This window comes from Sebastes umbrosus, chromosome 18 (genome assembly GCF_015220745.1).
Source record: "Sebastes umbrosus isolate fSebUmb1 chromosome 18, fSebUmb1.pri, whole genome shotgun sequence".
NCBI classification, from domain to species: Eukaryota; Metazoa; Chordata; class Actinopteri; order Perciformes; family Sebastidae; genus Sebastes; species Sebastes umbrosus.
Window position 1 is genome coordinate 4,507,505 of NC_051286.1, and position 20,289 is coordinate 4,527,793.

At 39.8% G+C, this 20,289-nt stretch overlaps 2 long non-coding RNA genes across 9 annotated transcripts in view; one reads left to right on the forward strand and one right to left on the reverse strand.

The window, feature by feature from the left end:
* LOC119477005 overlaps positions 1–20,289 on the forward strand; it is a 103,101-nt gene that overhangs the window by 21,422 nt on the left and 61,390 nt on the right. The gene's annotated exons all lie outside the window — the stretch shown is intronic.
* LOC119477006 lies at positions 263–1,837 on the reverse strand. The gene is made up of 2 exons (XR_005204157.1): positions 1,781–1,837; positions 263–433 (listed from the first exon to the last, which is right to left on the reverse strand). It is a non-coding gene; the product is annotated as an uncharacterized LOC119477006 (long non-coding RNA).

Sequence of the window (20,289 nt, forward strand, 5' to 3'; positions counted from 1 at the left end):
GCAACTCCATTTTGGAAGCGCTGCTTCAGTGGATTCCTGAAAGTTGTCTGGTTCTGTCATTGTTCATCCTACAGACAGGAGAGTGCATCTTCCCCAACCTCTATTCCATGTGGACGGTATGGATGTGACTGATTAGACGGGCAGATAAATGCATAAATGCATACATTCATTATATTCATACGCCACCAACAGGCTTCAATATTTATCCTCTGAAACCTCAGCGAAAAGGTTGACTCATAAATCAAAACCTGAAACAATGGTAGCATTTACAACCACCTCTCGTAGAGATGAACTTCACTGGCAGTATCCTTTGGAAACTGGAGCCATAAATTTTATTACTATTAAATGTTTCTAAAGGAGTTGACAAATAGTTGAATGGAGTTGATTTTCCCCTCCTGCTCTTGGCACGGCCGCGGGGAGGAAAATTCCCTGTCTTGAAGAGAAGAAAAAAATGCACTCACATTAGTCCTGCCAATCCATTCATCTTGATGCTGTTTGAGTGTAATTTAAGCCTTTTTAAAACGCCTGCTGAAAATACAATGTGCTTAAGGGCAGTTGCGAGCATTTTATGAGCACAATAAAATTGTCACTGCATATGGATTAGATGGATGTTGATATACGGGTATGACGTTTTTCATGTGCACGGGTGTTTACTGCGGAGTGTTAATATGTCTGCTGCTGAAGGAGTAACTATGGGCTGAAATTACTCCGATCTAGCCCTCGTCGGCATTAATCATAATCTCTGATTTCAAAAACAGCAATAACCCTCGCATAAATTTGGGGTTAAACATTTCTATTTAAATCCCAGATGCAGATCTGAAAAGCAGCTCTAAAGTTAAAGCTACTGAAACCGTGACGATTAAGATACTTTAATTGTCCGTTAAACTCTTTCCCTGAACATAAATTGTCTAATTGTAGTTTAGTAACCGTAACCGTTTTTATTGCCATTCCAAAACCAAAATAACACAACAGCGAAAGTGTAAGTGGTGGATTAAACAGTGTTTTTGTCATCTCTAACATAAACTGCAAATATTAGCATGCAGCAAACTATCTCTCTACCTAGAGTACAATTTTTTAACCTCGCGGATCTTCCAAAGTCAAACAGCTAACTACGTTATTATGTTGGTTTACAGGTTAGATTACAAAAAGCCACAGTAAGGACTGACATGCTTCTATATCAGTTTAGTTTAGAGTCAAATTAGTGGCTCTGCCTTCCCCTTTATTGGATTTATGCAGATTTATCCTCCAGCAACTCCAGACAAACGTGTTACCAGTGATAGCGTTAGGTTTGCCGAACTCTTCGGTTGAAAATACAGAAAAAAAGTCTTACATCTGTGTGGCTTGTAAATTGTAGATTTTTTTTCTTTTCTTTTACAGTATATTAAAACAACGGAAGAAACCGGCTGTACTCATTTATATTAAGTCTCTTTAAAACCTTCAGAGTGCTACCAGCTGCTCAGTTAACATGTCTGCATCTAGATGAATTATCAACTGGAGAGGATGGGACATGAAACATTCGCTTTAGCCTCAATCTTTTTGCATTATGCCATGTAGCTTTCTAGTGCATATTTAACACCCTTTTACATGGTACTTGTTTTTAAAAAGAGTTGACTAGAAACATTAAAAACACAGTTTTCAGCTCACAATTATCTTGATGATAAAAACGAATAGCAATAGTTGTCATTTCAGCGTAAAAAAATTAACGGTTGGCTAGAAATGAAAAGCCTGCTTTTGTTTAGACCTGTTGAAAGTAACTATGAATTTTGAGCGGTAAACTTACCATCATTTATCGTTTTAAAGGTCCCATATTGTAAAAAATTAGATTTTCAGGTATTTTGTATTATAAAGCAGGTTTAAGTGCTTTATAAATACTGTTAAACTATCAAAACGCTCAATATACGGAGAAATACACACAGCCCGTATTCAGAAATTGCGCGTTTGAAACAAGCCATTAGGATTTCTGTCCATTTGTGATGTCACAAATATACAATATTTAGACCATTACACGGTTTTAAACGTAAACATTCTAAATGTGTTCCAGTTTATTTCCTGTTGCACTGTATGTAAATAACATCAGCTGACAGGAAGTAAACGTAAACCCAAACTGTTGTCTAGCAACGCAATTCCGTTGCAATTCCGTTGAAATGCACTAAAACGGAGCGTTTCAGACAGAGGGGTAAATACAGGCATATTCAGGCAGACAGCACGAGGAAAATATTGTGTTTTTTGAACATTACAGCATGTAAACATGTTCTAGTAGAAACACAAAATACAAGCATGAATCTGAAAATGAGCACGATATGGGACCTTTAAACTACCTTCACGCTGCCTACATTCCATTCTAGAATGGTGAGCATAGCAACTGTAACTAAGGGGGGCGGGGCTCAGGGAAGGGTCATTTGCATGGATGTATAATAAGAACTCGATACCAGACCCCAAGATGTTGCCTATATTCAGTCCAATGAGAATTGCTCGCTTGGCACGTACGCCAAACAAATGTTCTAGCTTCCAGGTTTACTTCCGGGGTTTACGGCCTGCTGAATATGCGCAGTAGTGTTTCTCCCGCTGGGCTGGCCCCACCCACGAGTTCCCACTCAGCCCATAGACTTTACATTGTGATGATGATGATGTCACAGATGTTTTTAATCGTATTTTCGCAACATTCATAATAGAAATAGTCATAATTGACCTTGTTTGCACTTCCATGTGTCCTGTCAACAGTTTTACAGATGTCTCTTTTACAACGGTGTCTATGGGGAAAATGCTTTTTGGCTGCAGGGGGATTTTGGGTTGCAATGCCGCGAGTGCAAACTGGAAGTCATTGGAAGAAAGGCTGTATCCAGTTTTTATTATACATCCATGATCAGTTGCTTAAAGGCTTCCGATTTTTAAAGTAGGCAACACAACAATGTGTCTCAAGGCTTATCTGGTTAACATCAGAACAATTATATATTTATATATTTTCATTGCACACTCCATCCCTCTTGTCAAACTAATATCAGTTGCTATTTTCACTAAATAACAGCAAAGCCCATCCTCTCCTCTCTGCTAACATTTGGCAGGCCGAGCTGCCGTGGGCGGAAAACTTACAACTGTTGTAGCTGCTGATGCCAAAAGTGATGTTCCATATTTATATTCAGATCTGAATTTAAGAATGTATCTCCATGGACTTTTATGTAATAAATCATTCAATCTGTGTTGTCTGGGGAGAAAAAATTAAATGTTTTGACCCATGTGTGCGCCACTATAATGACAAATTTCTAACCGTTCTCTGACAAAAAGCGATATAGAATTACATCCAGCGGTTATTCTCCAAGTCATAAAGAGATCCAGGTGTGTAACAGGTGAATTTGGGTGGAGATGTGCAGCTGATTTAGCCTCGATTGGCAGGAAACAGTTGTCACGCCTGCTGTACTTTTATGCAAACTGATGGTTTGCTTGTTTGAAAAGTGCATAATTACTTGCGAGGTCACTGAAAGGACAAGCCCTCATAATTCATACAGAGCAAAAACATCAAGAATCTGGGAATAGACTTAACATGGTCCTGCCGTCAGCCCTGTACTCATCCAACCACAAGATGATTTTGTGGAGAGAGAGAGACTTTTCCTACCATCGCTTCGGGTCAGTGTGATTTACGCACATGTTTACTGATGTCTTTCAGATGGCCCCTCTCGCCGGTTATTGTCTTCCACTATTAGTTCCCAGATGAATCACCAGTGGACAAATTGGGGGATGTCTCTGCGGACCTGCGATATTTATTGAGGTTACGCATCGCTGTGGACCTCTCCGTTGGCTTCCCAATGTAACGAGGGAAAAACAGATGGCTTGCGGTCATGGCGTGTTTGGACATTGAAACACTTGGGTTTCATGGTGCCTTTTATGCTTTTCTGCACATTTGGTTTATATCTTGTTCAGAGATTATGGCAGGCCTCCTTTTGTTCTTCAGGATGTTAAGTATATATTGTCATAATGTTATTCTGAACTTTTGTAAGATATCGGGATCCCCTCTGTTCTGCGAGACCTCCGAATCACGATCTGTTGACCCCTGCAAAAATCGCTGATATATAACATCCTCCTGGAGATATTTCTAAATACATTACTCTCTGGCTGTACTGGAGTCGGTAGAGAAATTCCTCATACCAAAGCAATTCCCTGTTTCTGGTTATACAGCAGTTGTTTTTAATCCCCCGTTCTATTAGCCAGCTGGTAATACTCCAGCGTGTTTATTTTAATAGGGTAAAAATAAATGAACCGCAGTGATTAAAGCAGATATGTAAATATTTTGTCATGTAGTTCACGGAGCAGGGAGCCCCACTGATTACCTTTAAGTAAAGAATAATGAACTCAAAGTTAAGATGACAATGAAACTATTCTATTAATGCACAGGTCTGCTTTTCAGTGAACTTTTTTTATAACTTACAGACTCTGCTGTGAGTTTCACTTTTTACGTGTTTGCATTAGTGCTGTCAAAGTTAACGCGATACTAGCGTGTTAACACAATCGATCTTTTGGAGGTTGTAGCGGGCTCAGTTCTAAAGCTAGAATGAAGATACTGGTATCATATTAAACTAGAAAACCTAATGAATCCATTGGTACCAACCATGTCATACTAGCTTGTCAGGAAGGAGGCTAAATAACGCTCCAAACTTGCGCTAAATTTTGGCGAGGAAAAACTGGCATGGCCATTTTCAAAGGGGTCCCTTGACCTCTGACCTCCAGATCAGTGAATGTAAATGGGTTCTATGGGTACCCACGAGTCTCTCCTTTACAGACATGCCCACTTTATGATAATCACATGCAGTTTGGGGTAAGTCATAGTCAAGTCAACACACTGACACACTGACAGCTGTTATTGCCTGTTGGGCTGCAGTTTGCCATGTTATGATTTGAGCATATTTTAAGCTAAATGCAGTACCTGTGAGGGTTTCTGGATCAATATCTGTCATTGTTTTGTGTTGTTAATTGATTTCCAGTTATACATATATACATACATTTGCATAAAACAGCATATTTGCCCACTCCCACGTTGATAAGAGTATTAAATACTTGACAAATCTCCTTTTAAGGTACATTTTGAACAGATAAAAAATGTGTGATTAATCGTGATTTACTATTTTAATGGATTGATAGCCCTAGTTTGTATACGTGACAAAAGTTTCCAAATAATTTGCAAGAATACAACATTATATGCACGTTTCATCAAATTAAAATGAGCCTTTTTTATGGTCACATAAGTGTAAGCGTTGCCTGTTAGATCAATAGAGCTTCTCTGAGACAGTTTTATTTCCCGACTTTTCTTATCTATTTATTACGCTGTCAGTTGGACTCTAAGTAGATGACTCCATAAACCACTCACTGGTGTTTTGGATACCATCTACACACAAATACACCAGTATCCATCTTACCATGACAAGCACTTGGAGCGGAGCAGATGGTGGATGTTTTATCCCCTTAACAGACCACGCCCTGATAGTGATTACTGACCTACAGCTTAGAAACATCAAAACATAGAGATGTGGAAAGAAAGCCCCTTGGGATCTGTTTAAAAAGCATGGCATTTAATTTTCGCGGTTGTCAGCGAGAACATAAGCATTTATTTTATTTCCATATCATTTTTAATTCCATGCTGTTTTGCTGAATTGAGGCAAAGTGAAGAAATGTAAGTAGGAGGGAGGAGGAAAGGCGCGCTAACTTGACCGTCTTTTAAATGGCGATACCGGAGTTTGGTCCAAATCTTGAAAACATATGGAAACCCCTTTGAAGCGCACTGGGAGCAGCTGAGGCGGCTGCACAACTTCTCATTGTTTACCTTTCGACCCCCAACCTCCTTCCTCCCAAATAAAAAAAGGTAAAATGTTAAAGCTTGCAGGGGTGCACATCGGCTCAGTTCATTACGCCCGGCTAAGTGAAGACTTCCTAATTCACCTACCGCCCCACAAACCCCCCAGAGTATCTCCTGTGTGGTTCCCAGTTACTTTCCCCCAATTAAATGCTTCAAATTGGCCCCGAAAAACCCAGATACCCCCATCACCTGACGGGGTTATCTAAAAAACAGCCATAACATGTGATGCAAGTATTTAATCAAAATGAAATATGTTTTCCAAAGTGAGTGAGTGTTATTTCATCGTTATAGCTTCCTCTCCGGCTAAATTTAAACCCTGTGCCATTATATTGTGTGGCTGCGGAGATGACCCTCTGGAGAGAAACACTACGGGCGAGAGGCCTGGATGTATTTATCTTCCAGTTTTTCACCTGTCTTCAGATACCGTTTCCTTTTTAAGTCGAGCAGTAGGGATTTACTGGGCTGCTTCCTTCCGGGACCCAGTGGAATACAACATTAAACTGCAGGGAGGAGAGAAAACCTGTAGCGCACTAAAATAAAGTTATGTCAAAACCATTCTGCTCTTCCTGTAGTCTTTCCTCAACCTTGCAAGTATCCTCCAAGGGCCTGAGAACATTACAAGCCATTCAGTTTATATGAATGGGCACTAACAGACTTTTTCGCCATTTTGATATGTCTAAATTTTGCAGGCATATCCTGTGGTCCATCAGGCACAGCCTTACTTTCAATTTAGTGTCTCCCGGTGGACCCCTGTCTTCCTATTTCATGTGGAAATTGTATAGAGTTTTTATCCCTGTGCACTTTCAGCTGCTTCAAAGCTGGCGTTTTTTTTTTTTTTCGTCACCAGGGAGATGAACAAGTTAGCATTCGAATGTTTGGCAAATCATTCACAAACAGCAAGCAAAGGAGTGGATGTCCTGACATTGTCTGTCACCTCGGCCAGATCAGTCAAAGAATAAATACATGATATATCACCGTTTAGCTGTAATTGAACAGAAGTCTGCAAAAGTCTTTGAAAGAGGAAGAAAAGCACCTGTATTTTTATTAGGGCAGGCTTGCCTTATACTACTCTATAAAGTTTGGACGCTGCCAGGGGAATCATTCCTGATGATCTTTAGAACAGCAGTGCGCCTTACTTCACGCAAATTTGGCCCGAAAGGATTGTGTCCGGAAGAAATGTTTGAAAATGATGTCAATGAAAGGAATTCATTTGATAGGGCAATTAGGGGTAGTTATTTTATTTCATAGAAATTCTCTGCAGTGACCCTTTAATGAAAATAATCCTCAATCTACTTGGAAAAAAACGCTTAGCTCCCCTGAGTGTCACGTATCAGTGTACATTCACAGATTTCTAATAATGTAGTATTATAGCTGAACTATAGGCAAACTGTACATTATATATATGTCATATATATTTTAGGGCTGGCAATCATTTAAAATATTTAATCACGGTTAATCACATAATTAATCAATGATTAATCGCAAATTAATCAAATTTTTTATCTGTTCAAAATGTACCTTAAAGGGAGATTTGTCAAGTATTTAATACTCTTATCAACATGGGAGTGGGCAAATATGCTGCTTTATGCAAATATATGTATATATTTATTATCCAACGGATTCCTTAGGTTTTTAACACATACCTTTAGGTTTCATCTGATGCCAGTATCTTCACTCTGCTTTAAAACTGAGCCCGCTACAACCTAAAATTAGTAAGTTGTGTTAATGCGTTAAAGAAATTAGTGGCCTTAAAACAAATTTATGTGAACTTTGACAGCCCTACTAAATATAAAATGTCACAAAATAGTCAGTCAATATCAGTCACGTATATAAGAAGTGTATGCAGTCACCGTGACGTCATCCATTGGTTTGTGCACTGCCATTTTGAGGCCTTTTGGCTGTTGCCATCTTGGTTTTTTGCAACCGGAAGTGACACAAGAGGGTGGAGCTAAGAACAACCGAACGCTGAATAAGACATTTTTAAGCGACCAAAGTGTTTCATTTAACTTTCATGAACTGAAAACACACTGTGAAAGAGTTGAAGCTGTAAGACGAAAACACGGACAACTCCCAGACCGGACAACGCCGTGGTAGAGACCTGTCAATCACAAGGTAGCCACACCCTAAAGCATCCCCTGCTTTATGGTCTATCTGACTCTAAATGGGACCATAATTTACTAAATGAACATCATGCTGTATTGAAGAAGACTTGAAACTAGTGATTGAGACCATAAACTCATGTTTACAATGTTTACTGAGGTAATAAATCAAGTGAGAAGTAGGCTCATTTTCTCATAGACTTCTATACAATCAGACTTCTTTTTGCAACCAGAGGAGTCGCCCCCTGCTGGCTGTTAGAGAGAATGCAAGTTTAAGGCACTTCAGCATTGGCTTCACTTCTCAGACCCACTGGTCAATATGCACATTAACATTTTACCACATTGACTGTCACAATGGAGTATCATGAAGGTCTGTATTAGCTGAGTGGCTCAAGGCAAGTTCGCACTTAGAATGAGATAAAATGTTTTGAAATGGACATCTAATTAGACTCTTGCTTTCTCACTTTCTGTTAAATGATTTGATCTAATCTAAGCCAGACTGTAAACACAGTCACAAGTCTTTGGTTCAGAGCTTCAGACTGGCCTCCTCCTGGTTTCTGCCCAGTTGTAGTAATCATATCTGCCACAGCTGCCACTTTATCAGAGATCTTGAGGATAAATAGATTCCTGGAGGTTAACAGCTTTCGTTGAGTGACAATTCTGTCACCCGTGGTATAACGGGAATGTATGAATCATTTGAGAAAGACAATCTAACACACAGAATGCACCAGAAACGGAAATGTACTTGATTAAAATATTGAAAGTCCTTTTATTGCCGGTGATGTCTTAATAAGACAGACTTACAAGCTACCAAAGACATACAGAATTAGTCTGACAGCTTTTAGAGATGACCTCACATCGTCTTATTACATACCGCCGGTGTTTCCCTGCACATCCATGTCAGATCCTTTTCAGCAATTAGCCTTGAACTAGGAAAGACGATCGGCTCCGGTTTCCCATCGCTGCGTCCCTCGTCATCTTGGAGTACTTTGAATCTTTCCCCCTGCGTCCTAATTAAGACCTTAATGCTACCTCCCACGGGGATCTGGATGCCCCGCTCCCGCCCACCACATTCCCTCCGTAGCCATCAAAACTGTTATGATAATAGTCAGCTTTGCACAGGTGCAAATTGCTTACATTTAGTCTACATTTGCTCTCAATCACGGGCGATCATCAAAGCTTAACTCTCCCTGATTTGAGCATTTGCTCGCAAGTGGCTTGGATGGTATTTGAAAGTTGGTAGAAAAGTTATTTCCACGCATCGGAAAATGTTACTTTGCTGCTTCTGTGTTCAAGACAACCATCTTTTTTCAGTACAATCTTCAAGCAAAGCCATATTTTCTTTCAAGATGGAGCCCAGTTGTCATCATGAACCTCAACACTTTCACATGATGGTAATTTATTCAGACCAGGTACTGCAATAAATCCACATACTTACTCCATTAAACCTCTCCTTGACCTTCTAACTATTGAGCTGGACTGGTGCCACATAATGTGTATAAGCTACCCAGGGCAATTACAAAGACCCGGGATTGAAAGAGAGCTGTCATTAGGATGTGCTTTCACATACCAGCCTGCAGAGTTTGGCTGCGGGCCATGCTGGCAAATGGGCCCGGCTCAGCGAGGAGAGTCGGGGGCCAGGCCGAGGGCCGTGGGGGATAATTAGACAGTTTTATCCCGGCTTGTTGATATAAATGTGGCCGGCTTAGCCCCCCTACGCCTTGCTTCGTGGTAATGATCATGTCTAACAGGTGGCAGGCAAACAGACGGGGGGCATGAAATGGATCCCTCGCTTCCTGGCCGCGTCTCCTTTTTTTGTTTTGTTTTGTTTTCTGGTCCAATCGGAGCCGCGTTCTACCTCCGTTGTGGTTGCGTTCGGGATTGTTGATGCGGGGGAGTGTTGGGGATTTGTCACCATCTCATCTCATTCTAGCTAATCTCAACCTCCCGTGGGACCGTCACACTGAGGGCCGGCCTTGCAGAGGGTAAAACAAAACACATCCGTGTGTTTAACTCAAGTGGGTTTTAGAATCTGATGCAAAAGAAAGTTGACACTCCTCTTAGAGACATAGTGTCGTTGGAACAGCCTGGACTTGTATTTCACTTTCTGACTGACATGTGCATGAGAATACTTTTGTCCAATAGAGAAAACATGTTTATGGAGGCAATTCCTTCTACTCCTTTCCTCCATTCAGGATCTCCAAGATGTGTTTTTGGAGTTACAAGCCTCTGGATTGAGTCATATCTGACATCAGGGGCTGAGCACAGCTTTGCACATCCAAATCTCTTGTATCCTGTGCAGGGGGGGGGGCTGTGCTGTTGAGGTATGCATGTGAAGAGGCATTGGAGACCACTCAAGTCCAGGCTCCTGATTCACTGTCATATAATGGATCATTTGGGGCAAAAAGAAGAACGAAAAAATTATGCATGTACTGAAGTTTACTACCTTCCCAGAAATGTGTGGAACAGATCCAGCCAGTAGACGATGCCCCTTTTACCGTTTTAATTTAGGCGGCCTGTTGAGCAGAAATGTGTGATTACCTAGATCAGTGGTTCCCAACCTGGGATCCGGGCAACCCTTAGGGGGGCGCCAAAGATCACAGGGGTGCACCAGGATTTGTCTAAATGAACACTGACTGGATAATTTATACAAAAGTCTGTATAGAAAAATATTTAAAAATATATATGTTTTTTTATACTAAAATCTAACGAAATATTCAATCCATATTTGTTGGCGTTTAGCCTTTCAAAAACAACATTTTCACTGCTTGACGCACACAAATTGAGGCTTGCAATTGTATTAACGGGGCGGTCTAGTAGCAATCTAACAACACCATGAATTACATTTATTTAACCACAATAACAAAAAGTCTATTTTGTGCTTTAACGCTACTATAGTAAATTAATTAAGTTAGTACCAATAGAAATATCATATTATGTATCTACATTCGCTTGGCGACTCCGCCAAGACGTCATCGCTTTTTTTATGTTGAAAAATCTGATGAGTTATATTCATTAAAGAAAGTTGATTTAATAAAAAAAACACTAACTCATTTAATACACTGAATTTTTTTATACTCAGTAGCAAAATCTAACGAAATATTCGATCCATATTTGTTGGCGTTTAGCCTTTCAAAAACAACATTTTCACTGTGGTCAAAAATGTATTTGCTCTCTCGTTTGACGTGCACAAATTGAGGCTCTCAACTGTATTAACGGGGCGGTCTAGAAGCAATCTAACAACACCATGAATTACATTTATTTAACCACACTAACAAAAATGCTACAAATTAAGGATTTTGTATGAGGATTTGTAATTTTGTTTAAGGATGTAGATGTGTGTGTGGATAGCTGATTCGTCGATGGTCTGTCCTGTGACCATAGAGAGCATACAGTAAAACATCCACAGGGCTCTTGCTGCTCTGGTTCGCGGTCGGTTGTGTCCAGCTGATTGCGGAGGCGAGGCTCCAGATTTAGGAGCTTGATCCCTTCTGGCCAGGCTGCAACCCTGGATTTTGTTATAATTTTCACCTTCCAAGTTGTTTTTAAAGCTTACCCTAACCTTAACCCTAATCTTACTCTCATCGGAGGCTTAAAGCCTAACCCCAGCTTTTAAAATAGAGTTGAAAAAACACGTTTTATGATTGCAAATTTTCAAAGATATATCTTTTTTTTTTCTTCTTTGTGGTTTTGGCGCTGCAAAGTGAAAACCGATTTAGGGTGTTCTGTGGGGGAGTCAGGCTTTTCGCTGGGTTGCCTGGCGTGACGTCCTCGGACCTTTGGGTCACTCCGCCTGTTGGTGGTGAGGACTCGGTATTTTTGTAAGAATTACCATATGGTCAGATGTAAGAATTGAGTGATGAATGGATGTAGGGACCTGGTGAAAAACAGCCAGAGGAGGATGAGGAGAGGACAGCAACTCAACTCCTACTGGCAACACTCACAGGTCTTAATCCAACTCTATATTTGTTTGATTGCCCGCCACAGCTGACAGCAGGGCATCTGCCCTCTTGTGAGACAACAAGAGTTGTTGTGACAGAGTCTCTGATTAATAGCCAACGATACTGTTCAGTATTTTTAGTGTCGTGCTGTAGACGTTTAACAGAACATTTCTCTCACCTCATTGCGTCTCCAACAGATTTTTCCTCCCCGCTCATGTGTTCTCCGTTCTGAAAGGATCTTGGCTGGTTTCGTCGGTGACGGAGCCGGTTCACCGGCTTCAGGTCACGGCGGCGGGAACACAGCCGCTGTGAAGCTCCATTGCACTGCACATGGAGCGTTCGATCTAACATTTGTGTTTTGAAGCATTGAGCTTAAGTGATGCAAACAGACCCTGGGAGGCGGCTTTTTTGTATAAGATGTAATGAAGCACATAACTAGTAGTTATATATAATACTTTTTACAAAGCCTCATACCACTTATGACCACTTAGGTCTAAGTTTATTGTTTTTTTGGGCGACATGAAATATGAGGTTCATTCAGAAACATTTGGTAGAATATTTTCGACTGTGGTTGCTTTTACTTTTAGTATTTAAGCATTTTTTGATATATGAGGATGTAGCAGGAGGGTTTTAAAGCTAGAGTGAAGATAATAGCACCATATGAAACTATAAAACCTGAAGACTCCATTGGTACCAACCATGTTATACTAGCTTGACGTGAAGGAGGTTAAATAACGCTCCAAACTTACGCTTAATTTTGCCGAGGAAAAATTGGCATGACGATTTTCAAAGGGATCCCTTGACCTCTGACCTCAAGATATGTGAATGAAAATGGGTTCTATGGGTACCCACGAGTCTCCCCTTTACAGACATGCCCACTTTATGATAATCACATGTAGTTTGGGGCAAGTCATAGTCAAGTCAGCACACTGACACACTGACAGCTGTTGTTGCCTGTTGGACTGCAGTTTACCACGTTATGATTTGAGCATATTGTTTTATACTAAATGCAGTACCTGTGAGGGTTTCTCAATATTTGTCATTGTTTTGTGTTGTTAATTGATTTCCAATAATGAATATATACATACATTTGCATGCTGACCTTTTGAGGAAACAGAGAGTCCAAAAATGGAGGGAAGCAATCAAGGCTTATTAGCAGAGTTTCAACGTCTACTTTTATTTATTGGAGTACAAACTTCTCCACAAAAGAGGAATAGTTTGCAGACATGAGACATGAGTCGATGGTACGGATACATCTCAGAGAGCTTTAATAAAAGCCTTTGTTGAATGAAATGATATACAATCCTCCAGGGATGTGTAAATTTCCCAGTACAGAGAAAGTAGAAAAGAAGGTCTGATAGCTGGCTGGCTTGTTAGCAGTGAGCTTCTATCTACAGTAGTTCACCAGCTAGTCCTGCAGTAGCCCCACTATGCTGATTGATATCGCCACCGTGCCACTTTCTGGTGTGACCAGGCCTTTAGAGTACATTTTATGAACACCCCCTGCTGGAGAATATCATCAGTGCATTACAGTTTGATTTCTTTTTTTTTTACACTCATTAAAACATTAGTTCAAATTTAAATACAAAGTGACTCTCTTGTGGTGACCGAGTGTTGTCCGACAGTGTGTGTGTGAGGTGGAGATGTAATAGGAGATAACGGAGGAGAACACACATTTATGCTCAGTGATGTAACTGAATATTATATTTTTCTTTATTCTAGTTGTTTGTTTACAGGGGATTATTCATACAGAACAGTAATTAATAACTTTTCTAAAAAACTAAGTCCAAACACAACTAAAAAAACAAAACTGAAAACTTGACACGGTTAAATCTGCTGAGAGCAGTAAAATGTGTAAAATTCAAATAAGAGTGTAAATGTCTTTTCACATTTTGTTTGACAAAAACGTTAAGCTATTCATACTTCATCATATGACTATAAACCTGCAGTACATCCAGCTGTTGATGATGTGTCAACCTCAGCTTTCCACATAGAGCTGACCTCCAGAAATACATTTTTTTCCCACAAGCCCACCGGTGTCTGAACCTGCATTTCGTGCCTTTCCTTTTTTTTTTGCCGTAGCTGAAACGAGCGCTCTATTTCTCCATATGTTTATTTCCTTTTCTCAGTGCTCACCCGTGCTGAGTGAAATATCTCCGACCCGAAGGTGACAAATATCATTCCCGCTCGGGCAACAGAGCAAAGGTCTAAATTTGTCTCTTTGTCTTTGTGTCTGAATCCTGTCCAGAAGCTCTGACGTCTTCAGCCTCCAAAGAATATTGCCCCGTCATTGTCTGAAGCTACTGGCAAGATATTTATTTTTAGCCGACTTCTCCACCTACGCACACAAACACACAGACACACGTTAGTACCTCTGTCTTTATGAGGGGCCTCCTGTCACTACATACGTCAACTATCCACTAACCACTATCCACCTTTTTCAACCTTTCCTCGCACGTTTTTTCATCCCGAAATCGTCATGACCCTGCAACAATTTTGATAATCGATTAAAAGTTAAAGTCACTTTTAAAGGAAAACATTTCCTCCTTCTCAGTTTGTGAGGATTTACTGCTTTATTCTGTTTTATATCATTTTATATTATATATCTTTGTGTTTTGGATTGTTGGTTAGACAAAACAAGCAATTTCTGTGTGATGCAAACATTGTCCAAATATAAAGATGCAAACAAATATGGGATTGGAAATTAAGGATGTCACCAGACTTCGATACCAAGTCAATGTCAAAATTCTGAAAACGTGGCGGTACTCGTTTTCTACAGTACCGCAGTTACTGACAGGGCTCAAGAATAACATCGTTCCGTGGATCTGGGGACGATAGAAATCATGTTTGGGACGCAGTAAACTCATTATTGACATGTCCAGGCGACGCACTTTCCCTGATAATGCTTCATTGTGAACAACAAATCTGTGTTGAAATCAGCCAGACGACAGCTACCTAACGTTTGCTGTTAGCTCCGTGCAGGATTGTGCTGCTTACCGGCTGCTAACTGCTAACGTTAACTAGCTCTCATCCTGCCGATTTCAACACGGGAGGTGCCATTGATTTACATAATGATGCGTTCAGGCTCTATTCAGTAAAAATGAGAAAATTGGGTGAAGGTATATTCTAACGTTTTCATGATGTGTTCAAATGTAATCTTGTAAAATGTAGTTTTTGGTGAGAAAGTTGGATAAATCCAGTTGTTTGAAGGAGATGTTTTCACAGCATTATGAAATAGATAATAGAGAAGGGGATTATGACCTGATTAACTTCCTAACAAAAACCGAGAATCGTGGAATTTCACTGGTATTGGTATCGACTACAAAGCTTCTGGTATCGTGACATCCCTATTGCAAACTATCCAACAATAACTGTATCCCAAAACTATTGTCATTACAAAATAGGACATAAATCTAAAATGTGAAAAGCAAAGATCCAAAATGACATCTTCACCTTGACTGTGTTGCATTTCTCAGTTTTTCTTTACGTTTGTACTCCTGAACTCTGCTCTAACGTAACTGTAGAACAACCTGCAGAAAAACCAACACTTTGCAAAATGTCCTCAATCTAAAATTATATTCTAAAGCTCAAGACGGGTTCTTCATTCACGTCATTCAACCCTGAATGATGCAGCTGATAAAGTGTCTAGGCCTCATTAATGCAGCTGTTTAAGTGCCTCATGTGTTCATTTTAAATCTGTGTCGTGCACTTGACTCACGTGTGCTTAAAATACAGCGCCGCTCCCATTAGCGTGTCCGCGGTGGGAAAGGTCCTTGTGCAGAGTCTCTATTATTACAGCCATTATTATACTTCATCAAAATCCAAAGGCCAAACTGGAGATGTTGTTTCATCCACTCACAGAGAGAGAATCACCGCGCCTTCATGCCAAAAGGAGGTTAACAAAGACAGGAAGATTAAATAATACATTCATCAACGTTCTGAGAGGCCGGGGGCCAAGTTCATGTCAAATCCATAACAAGCAAAGTATCCTCGGCCCAGCTCATTTCCCCACACGCACGTCACACTCTGCTGGAAATCTACGTAGAGGATGTATTGATCTTACTGGTGCTTCCTTTCTCACAAGCGCACAAACAGAGCGGCCGTATCACAGGCAGCGCCGCAAAACAACCCCCCAACCCCCATCCCCACCTCCACCACCTCCACCACCTCCACCCAGCCCCATAAAACAAAATAATAAACTCGCCGCTTGCCAAAATAATCCAAGCACCTTTGTGTGTGCAGACGCTTTTGTGTGCGTGCAGCCTGTTCTGATGCAGTTATTTGCTTCCTTTCACTTCAATAGATGAAAATAGCCTCTCTGTGTGTGTGCAGTACGTGTGTTAGAGGTGAGATGTGTCAGAAAATGATGTGACGGTGACATTTTACCTTCTTTTCTTAGTTGGTAACAACCAGCTGATTTCCTCTGCATGCCAGTTTGTTTTTGTTGTTGTTGTTTTTTCCTCTGGTCCTCCTCTAGTCTCAGTCTGCTGGCATCTATAGCCTCGTTTTTACTCTTTTATTACCACTAAAGGTGGGATAAAAAGGGGGTACAACCAGGCAAAGTTATGGAGGAGGTGGAGGTTTTATTATTTCTTTTAAACACCTCTAGACTATATATTTTTTAAGGCATGTTAAATGACTTATTTCCAAGAAACTTCTGAGCACATCTCCGGTCAACACAAGATTTAAAGCGGTGCTTTTGTGTGATTCTTTGTGGAGAAACTCAGTTTTACAGATCTGTCGATTAAATCAACTAATCGATTAGTCGACTAAGACTTTCTTTGATCAAGGACAGCCCTAGTTTTTCCAAATAGTACATTATTAAAGATCCATAAAGTTCATCATGTCAAGAAAAATTGCATTAACAACACGGTGTACGTGTAGTTTTGTTCTCTTATTAATTCTTCCTCTTTAGTTCCTATATTATGATGCTGTTATTTGCATAATTATGTACTAAAAAGTACAGTATGGGGCTGCAGCTATTATTTTAAGTAGTTCTGATTATAATCTCAATTAATCAATGAATTGTTTGATTTATTAAATGTCAGAAAATGTTGGAAAATGTCGACCACAATTCCTAAAATCCAACACAAGCAGCAGATGTTCACTGTTGAGAAGCTGGAAGTTGGTAATGTTAAATAAAACTGTCACTTCGTCTAATCAATTAACCAACTAATCTACTAAAACAGTCCAATATTTCCCTCTGAAATGTAGCACAACAGTTGTGTAAAGTAGTAGTTACATTTAAATTTAATACTAGAATAAATGTCCTGATAATTATTATCATCTCTTCTTTAAAAAACTTTGAATATTCATCATCTTGTATTACCGAAGCTTCATAATTATACAAATAAGGAAACAATTAGCCTGTATGAATTATTATTATTAAACATTATTAAGCATCAAGTTGATTCATTTACTCCTCAATTGACACCACAGTCACAATAACTGACGCAGCAAGTGATGTCATATGAGCACGAAGAGCACACCCATTGTTGAGCCCATATCTGCTGTATATTCTCTGTAGTTTTGCTCTATTGTTTTGTATTTAGTTTCCCTTGTTGAAGCCGTCTCGCTGCCTCTGATGATTATGATTGTCCTCAAACAGGAAAACAGCAGGTTGTTTACCGCTCCTGATTGTTACCTTGTTTGTTCAGCCTCTAATTACAGACCTGATGTTGAGATTATTGACTGTCGTGTACCGTACTGTAGGATCATCAACAACCAGACACAGGAAGTCAGAGCAGCGTGCATTAAGTCGTGTTATCAACTTTGAATTCATTAATTAGACTTATTTAGGTGAACTTTACTGTACAAGTGAAACTAATGCATCATCACTCATCCTCCTCCTCTTTCTAATTATCACCTTCATCATCACAAACATCGATAAGAAGCCATCAACACTGTTTACAGTATAAATACTGTTTATATCTCCCTTCTCTGATGTGTATTCATACATTTGATAAGAAAAACTGACTCCTAGTGGATCCAGAAAGCAACTACATTTGTGAATGACTGTTTATACACTGGAAAGTACACGTTACCAGCGTACACCACTATATTCAGAGGTAGATATTATATTTTTTTACTACTGCATCGCATTTATTTCACAGCTATAGTTGCTTTTATAATCATAATTATCATCCAAAACATATAAAGTATTATGTGTTGTTTTAGTTTGAACTACCCAGCTGTACATAAACCAGTTAAAATTAGCTTCATCTTGGCCAACTGCAGCACTAAAATCCTACTTATGCATGAATGCATCAGTGATAATAATCCAATAATATAATATAGATCGATAAGTGACGTCTGTGTATCAACACAATATTGATGCGTTATATGTAAATAAAGTCAACCCTGTATTTCAAACATATTCCATTTTAAATAAATGTTGGAAATCTCCCAATTAATATTCTCCAAATATAAAAACGCAAATAAATATGGGACTGCAAACCATCCAACAATAACTGGAACCCAAAACTATTACCATTACAAAATATGACTAGTGCTTAAAATGTGAAATGCAAAGATCAAACTTTTCTTTACATTTGTGCTACATTCAAATGCATCGATGATAATAATATAATATAGTAAGTACTCTATTAAGGGTGGATTCTGCATGATGAGTACTTTTACTTTTGATATATTAAGTATATTCTGCCGATTAGTAAATCGTATGTTTTGAATGCAGGAGGTGAAACACACACATTTTAGTATATATATATATTTTTTAACAATATATTTATTGGTTTTCAGTTTGCAAATCGCATCAAATTATTATATAAAACATTTATATAAAATACAGCCAACATTTTTCACCCTGTTCTCCCTCCCATCACCCATAAACATTGTAGTATTACTACTTTAACTTAAGGATCTGAATACTATCCCCACCACCACATGTATTATATATATACAGTACGCAGTTCTGTCCCTCCTCTTTATCCTCATGTATGAAAATAAAAGCCGTGCTTAACTAGCTGTGGTCTACATGAAATAGTCGTCATGTTTGAGGATGTGACAGATCAGTGAGAGCTGAGGTCACATTTCTCTTGTGGACACTTTATGTCCAAAACGTCGGGGACTCCGTGTGGGCATTTTTTTTTTTTTTTTTTTAAACGCCCAGAAATGTAAAAAAAACACTCTTGATTACAATCGCAGAGAGCTCCTGAAACACGACCCCGTGGAGCGACGGAGGGGAAAAAAGCGAGAGATTTAAAGGGTGAGTAGAAGTGAATGCTGACTGGGTGACTTTTTGCTCTCTCTCTCTCTGTGCAGTGCCTCGAGACACCTGACTGCAGCGCTGGCTGCTGCTGCTGCTGCCTTTTAAACCTCGCTGCATCAGAAACACTTTGCGTTTCAGGTGTTGGGTGAATTTCATCCCCCGTGCGCTCGAACATTAAGTTTCAAAATACACGAGGAGTCATTGAGGAATTTAATGTGCATTCCTGAAAACAACAAAGCATGTTCCTGCAGATGCTTTTGTTTCCTAACAGCGTTATTCTGACCGTTGAACGGCAGCCAGCTTCGGCTCTGACTCAAACTTTTCCACCTCTTCTCTCTTGAGCGCGTCCAAATGTGCTCGTAGCCATCGCCAAGCCAAAGCCCCCCCACACCCCACCCCTCGGGCTCTGCAGAAGGTCGAGGCAGCTGTGTGTGGCCCTCCATCCTTACTGGGTCGACCAACTGGTTAATTATCCTGCCACATGGGGCGGGAGGCGGGCAGGCAGGGGATTATGGGAACAGAGGGTTGGGTTAGCTTGTTGGTTGTAATTCAACACAGCTAGTTTTGATCCTGAACTCTGATTGGTTGAATCATGTCCACAGCCAAACTGAAATATAAATCAGTCAACTATTAAACACACTTGTGTGACCACATTTATGTTGATGTTAATGACCACCTGTTACTTTATCCGTTGGTATTACCCGTCCAAGGACATCGGTGTTCTTTTTGTTAACTGTGCCCTGAAGAATTAGATCATTTATTATGGATCATCCCCAAGATGTCAGTTCATTTATTACTCAACTTTGACTCTTGCTGTATTCAATGGCATTCACATCAGGATCAAATCAGTAATTCTACAGGACATGTGTGAAAACAAATTGTATAAAGCTGTCAAAGTGTGATAATAACGCATTAACACATATTCGTTTTAATGGCACTAGTGATTTTTAGGTTGTAGCGGGCTCAGTTTTAAAGCCAGAGTGAAGATACTGGCATCATACGACACTAGGAAACCTAAGGAAACCATTGATACCAACTATGTCATACTAGCTTGTAACGAAGGAGGCTAAATAACACTCCAAACGTAAACAACATTTTGGCGAGGAAAAACTGGCATGGCCATTTTCAAAGGGGTCCCTTGACCTCTGACCTCCAGATATGTGAATGAAAATGGGTTCT